The 19,828-nt window shown below is 34.0% G+C and overlaps 1 pseudogene across 1 annotated transcript; it reads right to left on the bottom strand.

The window, feature by feature from the left end:
- Positions 1–163: 163 nt before the first annotated feature.
- LOC143223950 (potassium voltage-gated channel subfamily B member 2-like) lies at positions 164–8,103 on the bottom strand (annotated as a pseudogene). Its single transcript, XR_013013183.1, has 3 exons — positions 7,924–8,103; positions 4,411–5,279; positions 164–334 (listed from the first exon to the last, which is right to left on the bottom strand). The product of XR_013013183.1 is annotated as a potassium voltage-gated channel subfamily B member 2-like (transcript).
- Positions 8,104–19,828: the final 11,725 nt, after the last annotated feature.

Below are 19,828 nucleotides of genomic sequence, written 5' to 3'. Positions count from 1 at the left end.
CAAAAGCATCAAAATTTGATTTCTTTATTCTACGTACATTACACAATTTTAAGAATAAATAATTTTAAAATATTCAAATTATTACATAAAAGTATAAGAGTAATTTTAAAACAATAATATTCTTTTTATCTGATTTCTTTACAGAATTTAATCTTTCCTTGTTACTTAACGTGTCCATAATTGTAACATTGGTTTCAATACAGCTACAAAATACATTTGACAAATTGTCACATATCTAAAGTAAAAATAAAACAAAACAAGAAGTTTGAAAGTCGACGAGAATGTAAGATCCACCTTCATGATGATGACTTCATTTGATGGAAGTTTCTGGTTACTAAGAAGATGAAGAAATATATAATTATAAAACACTGTACGACGTTACCAAAACTGTTTTGTTTTTTCACAGATTTCGTCTAAACGATAACACCGTTGTTTCGTTTTATCAGAATCTTCATAATTCATAAACGTCACAAAAATGGGAAGTAATAAATATATTTATATACTATCTATATATAATATACGTAATAATGATGAAATCTGAAAACAGAAATAGCCAAAAATGTGTTCGTTGTCAAGTCACGGGGTAGCTTTGGTTTGTTTCGAGTTTCGCTACACTGGGGCTATCTGCGCTAGCCATCCCTAATTTAGCAGAGTAAGACTAGAGAAAAGGCAGCTAGTTATCACCACCCACCGCCAACTCTTCGACTACTGTTTTACCAACGAATAGTGGGATTGACCGTCACATTATAACGTCCCCACGACTGAAAGGGCGAGCATATTTGGTGTGATGGGGATTCGAACCCACGATCTTCAGATTACGAGTCGAGTGCCTTAACCACCTGGCCATGCTGGGCTCACTCGGGAGTTACAAATATACATAAAATTTAGAGATTTATAAAAATATCTGAAACAAAACAGAAACAACGATAACACACAGCACAATATTTATTAGAAATACAGGGTGTTCGGAAAGTCACTGTGCACTAATATATTTATTAACAGACATGTTTTAATATAGAATACAGGAGGTAAATATGAATGAGAATTACAAAAAAATGTTGAAAGTGACCCCGTTGGCATTAATACAGGCCTGGATCCTTCTTATTTTGTTTCTAAACATCGCTATCAGTTGCTGGCTTGAAATAGACTGAATGAATACTGTTATCGCTGCTTTCAAAACTGCACAGTGACTTTCCGAACACCCTGTATAATCTCACAAAAAAAGCAGATTACAATTGTAGTGTGTTATAAAATAGAAGGAAAGATAGTTTCACTTGATAACGAACCAGTAGACAGTAGAGATCAAACTTTAACAGAAACTGAAGGGCGGTCTTTAACAGGATAATTACGATGTGGTTGGCACAGAGAAATAGCAAGCTTTTCGTGGAACTGTTGAGAGTTTAATCCACACTGAAATACAAGGATGAAGGTAATATTGACAACAGTAAGATACACATTTAGTACGAAGTAATCCAAATGGGTGTATAGCCACTACAAAACTACCACTGACAACAGGTGACAGGATGAAATGTTTTAAGTGGACATTGAAACACACATGACGAGATGACCAAAGTTAGAAACGTGTACTTTTAGCAGGTGTATTCTATATCGAATTATCTAGTAAGGATGAAATCTCTACCGTTTGTCAACATGTAATTGTGGATTATCGTTAGAAATGTCCCGTATTACTCTCCACAATTTAGCTAAGCCTTTTAATTAACTTTCTCACTTTTTCTATAAGCTTATTCAGCGTAAAACATGTTAATTGTGAAATCCAAACCATTGTTGACAAACGGTAGAGCAGCATGGGAATACGGTGTAATGTTTCATGTGATGAGAAGGTCTCACATCAAAATGATAATCACGTCCCTCGTCATGTTGACAAAACGTTAAAATCCCTTCACTATAGATCTCTTTTAGTAGGGTGGTCAAACTCCTGAAATCTTTATGGATGTTATTCTGGTAAAGATCTCAATGCCGTAAGATAAACCAGATAGTAAAACTTGTGTCTATAAAGATAGTAACGAAGATGGTACACTACATGGAAATTTCTAAAAACGCTTTATCAAAAGTGTAGCATCTTTTTACGCAGTTATTTCATGACTTCCTTATACAGAAAAAAAATTTGCTTTTCTCTCCTATTACACTATTTTTTCTAGTGATGGTGAGCTTTTGGTAAGATGACACTGGTATTGTGGCAAAACTTTCTTTTGGAATACTTAAATGTCTTTTTTCTCTCAATCTTATCTTAATCATTAGGATAAAATATTATGGTATGGTAATATATACTCCATTGATAATTAGAGAGTTAAACAGTAGGATCAAATTATATGGTATGGTAATCTATACTCTAATATACTCCATTAATAGATAGAGAGTTATACAGTAGGATGAAATCATATGCTATGGTAATCTCTACTCCAACATACTCCATTAATAATTAGAGAGTTGGTGCAACAATTTATGAAACAAGTTTTAAAGTAGCAAATTCTCACAGCTGAGTACCTGTTCCATATATTGTCTTCTTTGTTCTTCTCTTTGCCTTCTAGAACCTCTGCATATTCAAGATTGAAAATTAAGCGATAATACATAAAGTGTTTGATGCTGGATACAAAAATCAGCAAGTCATATGACAAACAGCCGATACAAAATTGCGGTAGAATGGTATATATGAAACTATAATTTGTCATTGTTTGGTAATACGTAGTCGTGTGATGCTGTTCTAAATCTGATTCCTTTCGAGAACAATAAGTAATAGTTCTTTCGAATGTAAATTATTAATACGTTAAAATGATAGACTGGGGACTTACAATTTCGAAGAAAGGAACCATGGTGTCGTCAGAAGTAAGTTCCTGGACTTATAAAGCCATATTCTGGGGTTTGATAGCTTGTGGTGAACAAACTACAGATTGGGGCTATGTACGCTATTTAATGGCATTATGAAACAAAATAATATGGATCAACTTGGCTGTCGAGAACTAACGAGAAAGAGATTCGTAATAAAAGTCATACCTCAGACTGGAGAAGAAAATTGTAGCGCCTTTTAACAGGCAGGAATTCACAAATACAAAGGACAATGACAAAAGCTGTCTACATGACCCAGGCAACAGTAGGCAAAAGAATCAAAAAGAATCTCTCTCTTTGAATAAACTATACAAGTTGCTTCAACGAAATATCCAGGATTAGAGATCCAGTTGTTGAAGACTCTATGAATATATGTATTCAATGCAAATGCAGTACGTCACGACACCATACAAAGAGTATGTGCACTCTGTTAACTATGCAAACTTTGATGTAATTTTGTATTAGGAGACTGGTGAAACAAATTTTCAAAAGGTACATGACATACCGCGAAACTTTGTCGAAAGATTCACGATTATTAGTGGAATTGCACCAGAGATAAGTTATGAATCAAGAGGGTAGGTACAAAGGTCAAAGTATTTTAGTTTTGGAACTTCGTGCAAGGCTATTCGAGAGCCATCCTTTATTTAGTAGTGTCAGACTAGAGGAAAACCAGCTAGTCAACAACACCCACTGCTTACTTTTGAGCTATTCTTACCAGTGAAAACTGGGATTGACTATTACATCATAATATCCTCCTTTGACTGAAAGTTTGAGCGTTGTAACCACCAGAACAGGTCAATCTTCTTCTTACTTTGTACTGCATATAAATACAGAATTTGTAAGGAAAAAGAGGCCTAACCAAGGACATGGACGGTTTTCTTTTAGTGGACATTATTCAAAATCGAGCCCTTTCCCCAGATATCGATTTCATACAGTTCCATTACTGGCTCTTCGGTCATTGAGCGGTAAATTTGAAGGTTAAAATAGCCCAATTTGTAACTTTGCGCTTGAAAACAAACATGGCCTTTAGTGTATGTGTTAGTTTTTATCGACAGTTTAGGTAACATATGAGAGGTTGATGTTTATTTGATGGTTTGAACTGCATATCTAGTCTTTCTCTGGAAATATAAAATAGTATAAACCTGTTTCAAGTTTATCTGAACATTCATGGTCGAAATATCAAAATGTATTGATTTCTCTGTTGAGAGTTATAAAATTTTTGGAATGAAATACCAGGTTTTTATATACCTTTATAGATGTGTTTGAATCTTATTTGGCCAAATCTACTGAAAAAAAAGTTATTTTATGCATGGACGAAAAAAACATTATTAAAAACGTAAATGTCCTTTTAATCTGAAATTGATTAGTTACTGAGTGCTTTATGTGTTTTGGTAATATTATTTGTTAAAATCCTCCCATACATATTTTAACTTAGGCTTATTGTATTTACTTGCTAGAAAATTTTCCACTGCATGTGCTGATATACATTTAGTGCAATGTCTACGCCTTCAAAACTTCAACTACATGATAAGAGTGAAATGACGAAAAACAAAACAAAGAGCTCACCTTGCTGGTGAATCTGGATTTTATCTTGCGGAAAAGAATTCCTGGTGACGAAAACGAGAGCGAAGAACATGAAGACGGTGCCGGTAACGTGTTTGCTCTTTCGGCCTCTTCGATTATTTTTTTCTCACCAGGGCTCTTTGGACTATCTTCTGTTTTTCGTAAAACTCTGTAAAGTTGTTGACAATGATTGGTACAGGCATCCCAACAACCACTACACCAGCAATACAGCAGACACTCCCAATCACTTTGCCAGGTAAAGTAACGGGAACCATGTCTCCAAAACCAACAGTCGTCATGGTAACGCAAGCCCACCAAAAGGCAGAGGGAATGCTGGTGTAAAAAGTTTCAGGTTCGTCTTTCTCTGCAAAATAAGCGAGACGTGAAAAAAACACGATAGAAATTACAAGGGATAAGATGAGCAACCCGAACTCTGGGATACTTTTCTTCATTGTATATCCCAAACTTTGCAAGCCTCTCGAATGTCAAGCCAGTTTTAAAATTCTCATAACCCTTGCCACACGGAAGATTAGGATAATCTCGTGAATGTTTTCAAAATCTTTAGAGACAATATTTGTAGCTGCAAGAATTGAAGACACGATGAAAGGGGTAATAACTAGGAGGTCAACGATGTTTATTACACTTTTTAAAAACTTCCCCTTGTTTGGTGCAGAAAATAATCTTAAGATATATTCTATACTAAACCAAACCACACATGTGATTTCAATCATACCCAGTTTTTTGTTTTCTTTGTGTAACGGAATTTCTTCATTGACATCTTCATCATATTGTTCCTTAAAGGAAGGTATCGTACCTAAAATCTGTGTGATGGATGATAGCAGGATGAAGAACACAGAGAAGCTGGCAATGATCTAAAGAAAAAGTTAAATTCTAATCACTAATCGATACTTATTATCACTTTATGTAAATATCTGTGTTTAAGACATTCACGAATTACGCAGCCCTGCAATGATTTTATTGTCTTGAAATATTCACATTTTATAGTAATTCTTGTTTGTTGAATCCAACAATGATACCAATTTTCTTCGTCGCGTACAGATTTTTCATAATACGCCATATGTATGTTTAGACAAGTAAATTACTTTCATTAAAATCGGGTCGCACTTTGTAACGCTTAAAATATTGACAATCGATAAGACGCTCGCTTAGCCGATTGGTCTGTGACCTAAACATAATAATAAAAAAATGTTCATTGTGAGTAAACGAAATAATAATTTGATTCAAGTAAGAGTTTTCCTTTTATGATTTGCAAATAATCTTTACATGAGAGACAAAATGAATATTATTTTCGAAATCTGCGTAGCTATATTTCGAAACATCCGTTATTAAAACGAAAACAGCTTTTATAACGTTCTTATTCGCAAACCTGTGTTACGTAAGAATTAATAAAATATACCAGTTTTAAAAAAATCATAAAAAGTACATTTTGTAGTATAACAAATGAGGAATAATTGCAGCAGTAGCACCCGAATAGAATGTAAACAATGGACAACCAATCAAAAAACTATTTTAAGGGTAAACATCAAGTGCCAAATCCAATAAAGTTTTTAGTTTAGCCATTCATTCCCTCTCCTTGGCAAGTTGTAGATAGGTATGGATGTTCTTTAACAAAGTAAAATAACAATCACGGAAGTTTTACTAGCTTTTGTAAGAAATGCCTTTAGCTTAGTTCATCCTTGCAGTGATAAAGAAATGATAGATGGACGATGGTCCATGATTTTATTTAGAGAGCTCCATCTACCCCCTGTTTCGATTATTTGAACTGTACCTTGCATGCCTTTCATTTTGTGAACCAAACACAAAATACAGACCTCAAGATGGACAAAACACAAAACGCAACCTCAAGGACCCGACATGAGGGTCGTGTGTTTGAATCCCCGTCCCACCAAACAAGCTTGCCCTTTCAATCGTAGGGACGTTATTAAGTGACGGTCAATCACACTATTTATTGGCAAAAGAGTAGTTCTAGAGTTGGCGGTGGGTGGTGATGACTAGCTGCCTTTCTTCTAGTCTTACACTGCAAAATTAGGGACGGCTAACGCAGAAAGCCCTCGCGTAGCTTTGCGTGAAATTCAAAACAAAACAAAACAAACAAGAACTCTAGAATCTAGATGGACAAAACACAAAATAATTAGGTAGGCGGATAGTCCTATAGATAAATAAATCAATTAATCATACAATGATAAATTAAATAATGTTGCCAAACCTGGTGGCTCTTTGAAGAGCTTGCTGTACATATCGCCCCAGTTTTTCCCTCATGGCTCCCACCCACTGAACTGTTAGGTGAAAACTAAAGACGTGTAACAATTCTACCATGTCACATGTTATTGTTGCATGATAATATATTTTGTAACCAACTTGGTGTCCTTTCTGTTTCGTGCTATGTCCCGATAGTTCATCTACAACAATTCCTTCTGACTTCTGTACTTTCTAAAACTGATGATCAACACCCATATTGTTATTTTGTTTGAATTTGAAGAACCAGCAAAATAAACAGTAACGCTCTTCTGCTTCTTGAAATACAGATTTTACAGTAAGGGAACGTGCAACTTTTGCTTTGTACAAAACATGAAGATTCGACAGATTTTTACTTTGCAAATTAATTCGGTTAAAAAGGGTTAGGAGAACAGTAAATGAATGTAAAACCATTCCTTGTTACCCATTAAACATTTACTTCCAATACTTACATATGCACAGAAACGGAGATTTGGAGGCTATTGGATTTGGCCTGATTAATTGAAGATTTCGATACCGACCTGGGGCTATTATGTATGTATCTATTTTCCCAGATTCAACTATACCTGCTTCGAAGTTATTTTAGTGTACTAGAAGTCCGATCAAGGCCTCAGGCGTGCTTCTTTCGATCTTTAAACATTAGGAAAGTATAGGTCAGCGATACTTCTGGACTTAGAATGCTAAAATCCGGGATTCAATTCTCATCAGTAAATGAAATACAGATAGCTCATTGTGTAGTCTCGCGCTAAAACAAACGAATGCGTCTAGGAAAGTTCTCAACCACAACTTGTGACAGAAGCTCAGTTAATGCCAAGTCTTTTATCACTGTGAATCATCTTATACTTAAGTAACAAATCTCATGAGAATAGTCCGAACATCATGAGATAAGATATTCAAAACGGGGAATGTACTTTTCTACAATATATAAAGCCATAAGTTTAGCATATAATCTAAATTTATTTTTTTTCAAGTTACTAATATGCATACGCATGTGAAAATAGTTTACTTTTAACTCAGTACAAAACTGCAGAATGGGCATTCTTAGATAATTCCTTCACAGGGATTAAACCCTAAAAGTTAGCGCTGCAGGCCCCAAGCTTATGGACGTGCCACGTGGGAAGTAATTGGGGGACTAGTGAAACAAACAAATTAATTATGAATGTACTTTATTTATACGACTTCATATAAGATAAAAGGATAATAAAATGAATGCAGTATTCATCTGGTAGTGATAACATAAATAAATAAAAATGAACGTACTTTGGCAGCCACTGAAGTATCAGGTCTTTCCATTAGGTTCCAGACAAACTGCTTACATTGCGCATACTTTCCTTCTTCAAACTTATCAACTTCTGTTCTAAATGTAAACCGTTGAACGTCTAAGTCAGTAAAAATTGGTTTATTTTTTTCATAGTATTTACTCATATAGTAAGGCTCCATGCAAGTTTCGTTTAACATCCAGTAATCAAAATCGTCAGTGAGCGCCCTCACACAAAGTTCGTCTACCAAATGGAATTTTCCAGTGCGGTAAAAATTATCAAATTGAATGATGCAGGACTGTGATCAAAGAAAAACTCGTTTTCATCAGAATTATACTCGTCACAGTATTCTTCAAATTCATCAGGATCTCGGCATAGTCGTAAACGACCTAAGCGGGTTTGAGGGAAGCGCTTCAAAGTATTCCACATCACTTGATGTTTGACACCACCAACATTTAGAGTCACCCTGTGGTTTTTGGTTTCAGTAAGATCAGCCACAGAGTCATTTGGAGACAAATCAAGAACATCTTGTGTTTGCGCATCATTTATATCTATTAAGGAAATGGGTAAATTACAAGAATATTGTGACTCTTCCACAGATAGGACTGAATGGGGCCTGGATGGCCTAGCGCATTAAGGCGTGGGCTTCGTAATCTGAGGGTCGCGGGTTCGCGCCAAAACATGCTCGCCCTCCCAGCCGTGGGGGCGTTATAATGTGACGGTTAATCCCACTATTCCTTGGTAAAAGAGTAGCCCAAGAGTTGGCGGTGGGTGGTGATGACTAGCTGCATTCCCTCTAGTCTTACACTGCTAAATTAGGGACGGCTAGCACAGATAGCCCTCGAGTTGCTTTGTGCGAAATTCCAAAACAAACAAGGACTGAATGGTTACTTTTTATTTGATGCCAACCAGAGACATCTCAATGAGGTGAGTTATTCGTATGAAGTTTCTCTACCAAATCCCTTTCTTGAAGTGATACTGATGACCCCAGCGTAGACATTCAAGTCAGTTTTAATTCACTGGAAATATGAATTCGTTTCACAGGGACTGTAATGACTTCTTGGTTTCAGAAGCAATTGAAAGAAGAATATTTATGATAGGATATGTAACATCTTTCATCTTAAAATGTGAAGGGTGATAGGTTTTTGCAAAAGTTTTCAACTAAAGAACGAAAAAAAGATGAAAATCTGGAAGAATACGAAACAGTTATTATTATTTTCACAAAGAAATACAAAATGTTTATTCTACCATGCAATAAATCTAGATCTAATACCCCCACCAGCCAATCAGCTTCTGAAAACTCTACCAGCAAAATATTTTCAGAATCTATTTTTTTAAGGGTTCATTTAAATATACATCCGTCACACAAGCCTAATTCATTTCAATGTATATATATATATATATTTTTATTTTTTTTTTTTTGAAGAATTGTGAAAGGAGATGGCAAGTTTTCGGAGGAAGATGTGTGACGCGGAACAATATTCTTATAACTATAATGTTTTGATTGGAGGTATTCCAGAGAAGCCTAATGAGAATTTGCAAGAAGTTTTTGAGAAGATTACAACTACTTTTGGGGTTGACTGTGCTCCTACAGATATTGACACTGTTCATCGTATAGGAAAGAAAACAACTGAAAATAAGAGTCCGAGACAGATTGTTGTTAAGTTTTGTCGTAAGCAAATTAAATTTGATCTGCTTAAACTTAAGAAAACTAAATTTCGCTCTCTTAATACTAATGATATTAAGGTCTGTAATGAATCTTATCCAGTTAATGTTAACGAACATCTCTCCCCCATATTATCGTGATATTTTCATGCAAGCAAAACGAAAACAGAAAGATCTTGGCTATAAATTTCTTTGGGTATCGAATGGTAATATTCTTATTAGGAAATCAGAAACTACTCAGCCCATTGTTTTACGCTGCTTGATTGATCTTAATAATTTATAAATACTGCAATGGCTGATGATTTTGATGATATTGTTGGTGTTACACCAACTTTGTCTTCTTTTTCTGATTTACCAAATGTTTTTTCTGTTGGTCATTTAAATTTAATACATGTTAATATTCGAAGTCTTACTCAAAATTTTGACCAATTTCTTGTTTTTTTACAATCAAGCGTTGTTAAATTTCATACAATAGCTTTTCTGAAACTTGGTTTGTTGAGGATGGATTTGTTTCCTTTTCGATTCCAGGTTACTCCTTTTATTCTTCATCTTCTGGTCTAAATAAGGCTAGTGGAGTGGCAGTTTTTGTTAAATTTGAGATACTGACTATGATAAAAGAAGTACAGTACATTAAGTCTGATGCTTTAATTTTATTTTGTATGATTCAAAATTAGAAATTTAATCTTTTTGTTGTTTATCGATCTCCTAGATTGCCTGTATTGAAATTTATTGATGAGCTTTCATTAGAATTGAATTTATACAAATATGATATTAATATACTTGTTGGTGATTTTAATATAGATGTTTTGGCATTTGATGATGTTTGTTATAAGAATGCATATTTTAAGTTTTGTCTGAGAACAATCTTCGTATTATTATTTCTTCTCCTACACGGATAACCAATGTTACTAATTCTTGCATTGATCATTTTTTAATTAGTGGAAATACTGTTAAAAATTGTTATTCTTATATTGTTGAGAGTTTTTTGACCGATCATTTTCCAATTGTTTTATGTATAGACATTTTATCGGATCTAGAACATGTTTCAAATGTTCAAAAGATTAAGTTTAATGAATTGAGTTCTTGTTTGAATTTTTCAGATTGGTCCTGTGTTATGAATTGTTCTGATGTTAATGTTACTTATGATAATTTTGCTGAAGTGTTAACTGATTGTATTCAAAGTTGTACTACTACTGTTTTTGTGTCACGAAAGTTTAGAAAAATTAAGCCATGGATTACCAATGAATTGGTTTTGTTAATGATTAAAAGAGATAAGTTAAAAAAGAAAGTACATCAATTTCCTGATGATATTTATCTAAAGATTAGATTAAAGTGTTTAAGGAATTATGTTGTTAGCTTGACCCGTAAGACTAAATGGACTTATTATCATAACCTGTTTAAGAATGCTAAAACTATTAAACAGAATTGGAATATTGTTAACTCTATTATTGATGTTAAAAAAAAAATAAGAAATTTTGTAATTTTGGTACTACTGATTTATCTGATTTGAATTATTTTTTTGTTAATGTTGCTAAATCTACTTGCTCCGATACTAAATTTTGTTCTCAGGGTATGCCTCCTGCTCCTTCTTCTTCTTGTCACCTATATCCTGTTACTGTATCTGAAACTATGAATAATATTTTCTCCTTATCAAATTCAGCTTCTAATGGTGTAGATGGTGTTTCGGTTAAGATTTTGAAAGCTAATGCTAATCTTTTTGCACCAATTTTGACTTTTTTAATTAATTTATCTTTTACTCAAGGGAAGTTTCCTAATGCTTTAAAGTTATCATTGGTAATTCCTATTTATAAATCTGGTAATATTTCTGATTTTACGAATTACCAATGATAACTTTAAAGCATTAGGAAACTTCCCTTGAGTTTCCTAATGCTTTAAAGTTATCATTGGTAATTCCTATTTATAAATCTGGTAATATTTCTGATTTTACGAATTATAGACCTATTTCCTTATTAATACATTTCTCTAAACTATTTGAAAATCTATGAAGATTAGAATTTTATCATTTCTTGATAGACATTCAGTTTTGTTTCCTTCTCAATTTGGCTTTCGGCCTGGGCTTGGAACGGAGGTTGCTGTTGCTAAACTTGTGGGAAGTATTACAGAAGCTTTGGATTCTGAGCTTCATCCAATTGCTGTTTTTCTTGACTTAGCCAAAGCTTTTGATTCTGTTAATCATAAAATATTGTTAAATAAATTATCTTATTATGGTTTTAGAGGCATTGTTTTTGATTGGTTTTTTTCTTACTTTCACAATAGAAAGCAATCGGTTTGTATCCATAATAATTATAGTGATTGGCTTACAATTAATGTTGGAGTACCACAAGGTTCTGTTCTGGGCCCTTTATTATTTCTCATTTATATAAATGATATTCTTTACCAACAGTTTTTTGGAGATATCCAAGCCTATGCCGATGATATTGCTGTTGTTTATAGTAAGCCAAATCTAATTAATGAAGCCATTATTTCTAGTGATCTTAATAAAATTAAAATTGGCTTTTCTGTAATGACTTATCCTTAAATATATCTAAATCTTTTCTTCTTCAGTTTAACCTTTATGGTGTCATTCCAGCTTTTCCTTCTATTTTTATCATTCTAGTGATTGTTATACTTACCCTAATTGTAAGTGTCCCAAATTGACTCAAGTTTCCTCTGTTAAATATTTAGGAATTATTTTAGATCGAAAATTAAATTGTCAATTTCATATTAATTCTTTAGTTAATAAATTAAAATATAGTTCTATGCTAATTTTTGAACTTAGTCATTGTGCTCCTTATCATATTTTGTTAAGTGTATATTATGCTCTCTTTCAATCTTTCTTACAATATTGTATTTCAATTTGGGGTGGCACATATAAGACTTTTTTAATTCCTATTCACAAGTTGCAAAAGTGTTTTCTCTCTTATTTTTACTCATAGGCTTGATACCGATTTCAGTAAATTTAACTCCCCTCTTTCATATGATAAGCTTTATTTATATTTTTTAGCTTTATCTACATTGCATGTTTCTTTTAATAGGCCTTTTAAAGTCACTTCATATTTTACACGACTTCAATCTTTTTTTCCAATTAATGTACCCACACCACGTAAAACAGTTACACTTCATAAATATCTTTATTTGGCACCTCGTATTCATAATTTTATTCCTTATAGTATAAGATCTTCTATTAATCGTGTTAATCAAAAGAAATACTTAAAACAATGGATCTTAAATACTGATGATAATATTCTGGGTCCTTTATATTGATTTTGTAAGTTTTGATTTTACTTTATTATGTGTTTAACCATCACAGGACGAGTTAACTCTTTGTTGATGGTTTTATATTGTTATTTGATTTTTTGTGTCTAATTTATTGCTTAATAAATTTATTATTATTATTATTATATTATTATATCTCTTGGATAGATTTTCATAGACATGGCAAAGTGGTTAGGGCGCTGAACTCGTAATATGAAGGTTCGAAACCCCGTCACACCAAAGCATGCTTGTCTGTTTCAGCAGGTGGGGGCATTATAATGTGACAGCCAATCAACTTGTATTTAGTAAGAGTAGCCCAAGAGTTGGCGGGGGGGGGGATAACTAGCTGCCTTCTCTCTAATCTTACACTGCTAAATAAGGGACGTATAGCGCAGATAGCCCTTGTGTAGCTTTGCGCGAAATTCAAAACAACCCAAACTGTTTATGTCTCTACTAATAAACTTGTACCATTTATATCTGTACTAATGTATTTCATTAATCATTCAAAGGTAATATTTGCTATATTTAAGTTTTCAATAGTTCATGGTATTTTAGGTCACGGGGAGGGGTAAATTAATGAGTCAGAGGTGTATTGCTGAGTTATTGTTAGGTAACCCCTGTTGGTCCGACAAAACGGATAATCCAGCAAGGCTTTGGAACCAAGAGTGCAAGAAATTCGGTGGTGTACCTTTACCACTTAAGAGTCTTCTTGTGTGTAATTAGATTATTTTTATGTTTTTATTCTTCTTCTAAAGTGTTTTGGTGTAAATATCTATATCACTGTAATATATTCATTTGTTTTATTTGTACCGTTTTTACCATATGCCCTCAACATATGACGGATTAAATAAATTAATTAAAAAGGCACTCGACTTTCATTTAGAAGTCACTCGTTCAAATCACTACTGTAATATTCATTATTATTTTTCAAATGTACTTATTACTATACTTATAACAAATTCTTTGCATATTTGGAAAAACAGAAATACAGTTATGGATTCATTCTGGAATAATATTTGGAATAATGTATATAAAAGCCAGTTGTATTTTGGTAATGCTGTGGTTTGTCTGTGTCTTTGCGATAAAACTATGACCTGATATTGTTGTCTTAAATACGTACATAAAACTTCGAAGTTTACGAAAGCTAGTTTGAATTCTACTTTTTCATCGCTTTACCTTTTACTTCATACACACGTTTATCTTGATGAAAACGTTTAGAAGGTCTTGTCGAGTTTCAAAACCATCCAATGTTTTTATTAGGTTTTAGTGAAGTTTGTCAGTTATATTACTACTTTTTAAAAGATAAAACATGTTTTTCTTTATTTCTCCCAACCGTATTGTCATTAATATTAACTAATGATGACATCTCAAATTAATTATTATATTTAAATAATTTTTTACGACCTTTAAACCGTAATTTCTAGGTTATATTATGCAATTAGAAAAATACGTCTTGGTACACGTGAAATACCGATGAATTTATGTAACCTTCCACTTATCACAGAGACACTCGAGAAAGACAACTTCATGAAATAGATAATTTGGGTCTAGTTCAACAATTTCTGCTGGAACGTTTATTATTATTATTATTATGCTTTTCGATTCCATGAAGGAACATAGGGCCGCAATCGCTTGCGGATTCATTAACAGGCAGTTTTTTTAAGTGAGTAGATGGTTAGCCTACTGTACAACCCCCGACCAGGAGGAGAAACCTGAGCCGTCCCTAATTTTGCAGTGTAAGACTAGAGGGAAGGCAGCTAGTCATCACCACCCACCGCCAACTCTTGTACCAACGAATAGTGGGATTGGCCGTTACATTATAACGCCCCCACGGCTGAAAGGGCGAGCATGTTTAGCGCAACTAGGATGCGAACCAGCGACCCTCGGATTACGAGTCGCACGCCTAACGCGCTCGGCCATGCCGGACCACACCACTTGAGAAAGACAACTTCATGAAATAGATAATTTGGGTCAAGTTCAATTTCTGCTGGAACGTTATGGGTAAAGATTTGGGCAGCAATAGTATGTTGATGCGAAAAATAAACAAACAAAGGTTTACGGGTTTGATACAAAGTTACATTTAATAACTAAAATGCTATACATATATTGGTATAAACACCTTTTCTTAGGTGTCCAACCATAATTATAGTAATTAGGGGTATTGCGTTTTTGAAAAAACAACTGAGGGACCGAATAGCGAATGTAGTGTTAAAATATAATAGGCCTGATACTAATATTGTAAACTGTACGATCCGACGAATGGCAATAGTTCCAAACGCTTTCTTTCTTTTAATAAAAAATATAAATAACTTGGAATTATTCAAAACTAGTATTTAATTTTCTGATACTAATGTTAAACTTGTTGTTTAAATAGTTACAAAAATGTTTTGACGAGGTTAGGTATACAAAGTAAAAGAGAATACAACAAGGATTATTTAATTTCTACTCTTCAAAACATTAAAATTCTGAATTTTAACAAAAATTACATAAATTCAGTACCTTTTTTTTCCAGATTCTTCTTAAACTGTCCATTTCGGATTTATGTGCTTTTAATTTTAAATATGAAACTGACAATTAATAGGATCGTAAAAAACAACAATAACAAAAACTCAGCAGCTTACGTGAACTTTATCACATACTTTAAGCCCAAAAAATAAACGTTACTAGTAAAATTATCATAAAGTTAAATAGTTCTGTTACGTATTTCAACGAGATGAAAAACTTCGCCGAAACATAGTCTAGAATACACTTGTTAGCATTTAGCCAGTAATCCACAACAGTGTTACGTACTGTGATTCACATCTACAGAACACACACTTAATTTTTTCAATCACATTAACTCTATAAATCCCAACATTAACTTCACATGTGAACAAGAAGAAAGCAATCAAATATAATTTCTTAACCTCAAAATTACAAGAACCGATACACAATTTAAAACAGAAATCCACCGAAAAATCACCCATACTGGACTATATATTCCTTGGAACTCAGCACATGAAACAAAACAAAAACTCAACATACTAAGAAACCAAATAAACACAGCCATAAAACTATGCTCACCAGATAAAATGAAGGATGAATTAGACAAAATAGAACAATACTTTATCAACATCAATAAGTTTCCTCCACAAACCGTAGAAAACATTATACGCACACACCTAGACAGAAAGCAAAATCAACTAACAAAAGTAAATATATCTCACGAATTAAAAAATCACAAAACCATATACTGTTACATACTATATATTCCCGACATCAGCAGAAAAATAACTAACATTTTGCAAACCTAGTAACAAAATATGGCATTCCAATTAATACCCAAATCTATTCCAAAACCAGGCACAAAACTAAGATCTATACTATGTAAAAGCTACACTGACAAACGCCACACCAACATTATTTATAAAATACAATATGATAACTGCCACGACTTCTATATTGGAGAAACAAGTAGAAAAATGGAAACCAGATTCAAAGAACATAAAAAGTCACCTTCACACGTTTTCGAACACTGCAAATCAAATAAACACAACATAACCATAAAAAACACCCAAATACTAAATAAAGGAACAAATATAAACAAATGCAAAATTAAAGAAGCCTTACTTACACAATAACTCAAGACCAAAATAAACCAATACAAAGGAACACCTTTATACCTATATTAAAAACAATATAATAAATAATAATAATAAAATAAATAATATAAAATTATATAATCAAACATGGCACGCTCTCCACATTCCAACACTCAATTACACAACCCCCTTCAAACATGTGGTCAGCTATAGGTCAGTTACCTCTTTCTTTCTTTGGGAACCTCATCTACATAAAAATTTTCTCAATCCATACCAGCCATTTTTACATATATAAATTTGACATCTCAGACTCAGGTCAGATGGTCTCAATTCTTTTTACTCTTACTTTAGCTCTTGCAAATTTATTGTTTTTGCTTTGAAAACGTTAATAGTTGCTTCTTCCCATAAATTTTCAGTTTCAACTCTTCAAATTCAAGAATGTACCCATTTATAGTAAGAAAATTGGGTTTTAAGAGAATTTATCATCTATGTCTGTAAAATATATACTTTCTGCATACCAACACAACATTAAACGTGGCAATGTCCGATTGTATTCAGTAATCTGACACTTGATTCATCAACCTCTTCTTCTACCTCTATACCATACACAGAAACAGCTTCCTCTCCACTATTCATGGATGAGGCTTGGCTAACGCTTATGGATCTGGATCCTGCGAGATCAATCGTCAATTTGCTGATTTGACTGTTGCATTTGATAATTTACCTACTGACACAACTCCTGAAGTTGTTGATTTGTCACTACAATTTGTTGATTAAACTTTCACTGGCCTGCTGCATTTGTCAATCCGGTCTGTTGGCTCATCAATTTCTTCAAAAAACACCTTGAACTGGCGATGATTAAGTGCATGACCCCGAATGAAGTCCACTGCAGAAATGACTGGTTTCAGTATGCAAGAAATATCTGAGTCTTTTCCACATAGTGCTTGCTGATGTATGATGCAGTGTATGAACAGAGCGTTTGGGAGTTGAAGATCTTCCAACTGTTTCCTGATCAGCCCCACCAGACCTTTCTTTCTCCAACCATGTTTTTTCCTCCATCAACTGTTACACCTCTAAGCTGATTCCACTGAAGGTTACAGTCTTGCAAAGTTTTATGCACTTCCATGAAAATGTCTTCTCCAGTTGTTCTTCCGTGCGTGCTGCAAACTGATCCTAGATCTTCCGTGATCTGAAAGTCCAAATTAACTTCACGAATGAACAGGAGAAGTACTTGAGAGATCAGTAGACTTATCCTGTGCCAGAGAATACTATAAGAAGTTCCTAGCTTTTTGGAGTATCTGTAATGCGATGTTCTCTCCAAGTTCTTCTGCTCTCCGCACAACTGAAGTTGCTGAAAGGCTGATACTTTCAAAGAAATTGGCTTTTTCAGGACACAGCTCATTTGCTGCTTCCATCATACACTCTTTGATGAAGTTGCCGTCAGTCAAAGGTTTTCCTCGCTCTGCCACCCGTTGTACTATTTTGTAACTTGTATGAGTGACAGATTCATTTTCAGTAAACATTCTCGTGAAGAGATTCTTTCGAGATTCAAAAACACGTTTCATGGATTCAAATTTCTCAGAAAGAAGCTTTCCTGAAAATTTCAAATATGTTGATCGATGTTTTGTTTCATAGTGACGCCGAAGATTGTACTCTTTCAAAACGACAACACTTTCGGTGCATATCACACAAATAGCTTTCTGGTTTTTTGTTTCCACAAAGAAGTACTTTTCTGCCCATTCTTCATTGAAAGCACGACACTCAGAGTCCACTTTTCTTCTTTTAAAAGCAGCCATAACGATGGGTGATAAAAAAACAGGATCTGAAAATAAAAATCAGAAGGCTGTGAGAAACGTATTGTACAGGTTCAAGAACGAGTTACGAAAAGCGCATAACTCGACTAATAAGAGAAATGAGCTTGCTGAAGCGGTAACCCTCGGTTGCTGAATTTACAAGACGAGTCGATAGGACGAGGGTTAAGTCTGTTCTTGTTTTCGAAATCATAATGCTTTCATAAATTCGTGCCTCGATATGAATAAACGGGCAGCAAGGACGAATGAAGAATTTTCCTATTGGTTACAAATGCGCGTGACAGCCTTGATTCTTTTTATCATAACGTCTTGTATTTGCCAGCTTAAAGCGACCATCGGTGTGATTTATTTTGTTATGACAGTCGGACATTTTTATGTCACTTTTTATTTCCAAGAGGCTAGCTTCTGGCGGGCCGAAGAAAATGACCTCGAGGGCCATATCTGGTCCGCGGGCCGTAGTTTGGTGACCCCTGATTTAAAGAAACGATTTATAATTTTGTTATTTGAATTTCGCGCAAAGCTACATGAGGTCTATCTGCGCTAGCCGTCCCTAATTTAGCAGTTTAAGACCAGATGGAAGGAAGCTAGTCACCACCACCCATCGCCAACTCTTGGGCTACTCTTTTACCAACAAATAGTGGAATTGACTGTTACACTACAACGCCTCCACGCCTGAAAGGGCAAACATGTTTGGTGTAACAGGAAGGTAATAAGTATCTCAAAAAATAAATTAACTTGGTAGAAGAAAAATAAAATCGCCCTAAAGGTACAGAAACAAAAAAAAATTTTTTTTTTTTACGAATGCAAATTTTATCAACCGTTGCAAAAATAAAATACTTAAGCTAAAGAAAATATCAACCAAAGTCTTGCGTAAATTTAAATTCGAGGGTTTACAAATATCTGATGATGTGTTGGTTCGTCCATAAAGTGTAATTAAATAAACAAATAATCTTGAAATTCTTCAAAATTCTATTTTCTACTTTGTGGCCAAAAAGTATCTTCCCTTTCCAACAAATAAACATCCATTGGCAATCTGCTGGCTTACAACGCTATAATTCGGGTTTCGATACCCATGATGTGTACAGCACAGAGAACCTATTGGGCATCTTAACCAATACAAAATCTTACTGATGCCAATGAATCATTAGTTTAATGCTGTTTAATTACCCTGAGCTTGTAAAATCCGTTGTTTTAAACACCGCCGTATACAATCACTCATTGTACTGTAAAAGTGTTTACTCCCAAAGATTAGCTAGCCAATGGCATAGCGTTACGTCTGCGGACTAATCATCAGTACCCACTGTCAACTTTTGGGTTACTTTTTATTGAAGAAAAGTAGGATTGATTATAATATTATAATGACTACTTGGGCTGAAAAAAACAAGCATGTTTGTTTGGACAAGGATTCAACCCACAATTCACAGACTGCGAGTTGAAATTGCAATATGTAAGATCATAACACATAGTTTTGACACTAAAGGATGTAGATTTCACAAAAATATCAGAATGAATCTAAATGCATATCTGTTTGACATCAACTTTCCTCTCATTTATCTGGCTAGCCGTCCCTAATTATGGCGTAAGACTAGAAGGA

The sequence above is a fragment of the Tachypleus tridentatus genome, chromosome 8 (assembly GCF_004210375.1).
Source record: "Tachypleus tridentatus isolate NWPU-2018 chromosome 8, ASM421037v1, whole genome shotgun sequence".
In the NCBI taxonomy this organism is placed as follows: domain Eukaryota; kingdom Metazoa; phylum Arthropoda; class Merostomata; order Xiphosura; family Limulidae; genus Tachypleus; species Tachypleus tridentatus.
Note: the sequence above shows the minus strand (reverse complement) of the source record. Positions and strands in the feature narration are given on the sequence as shown.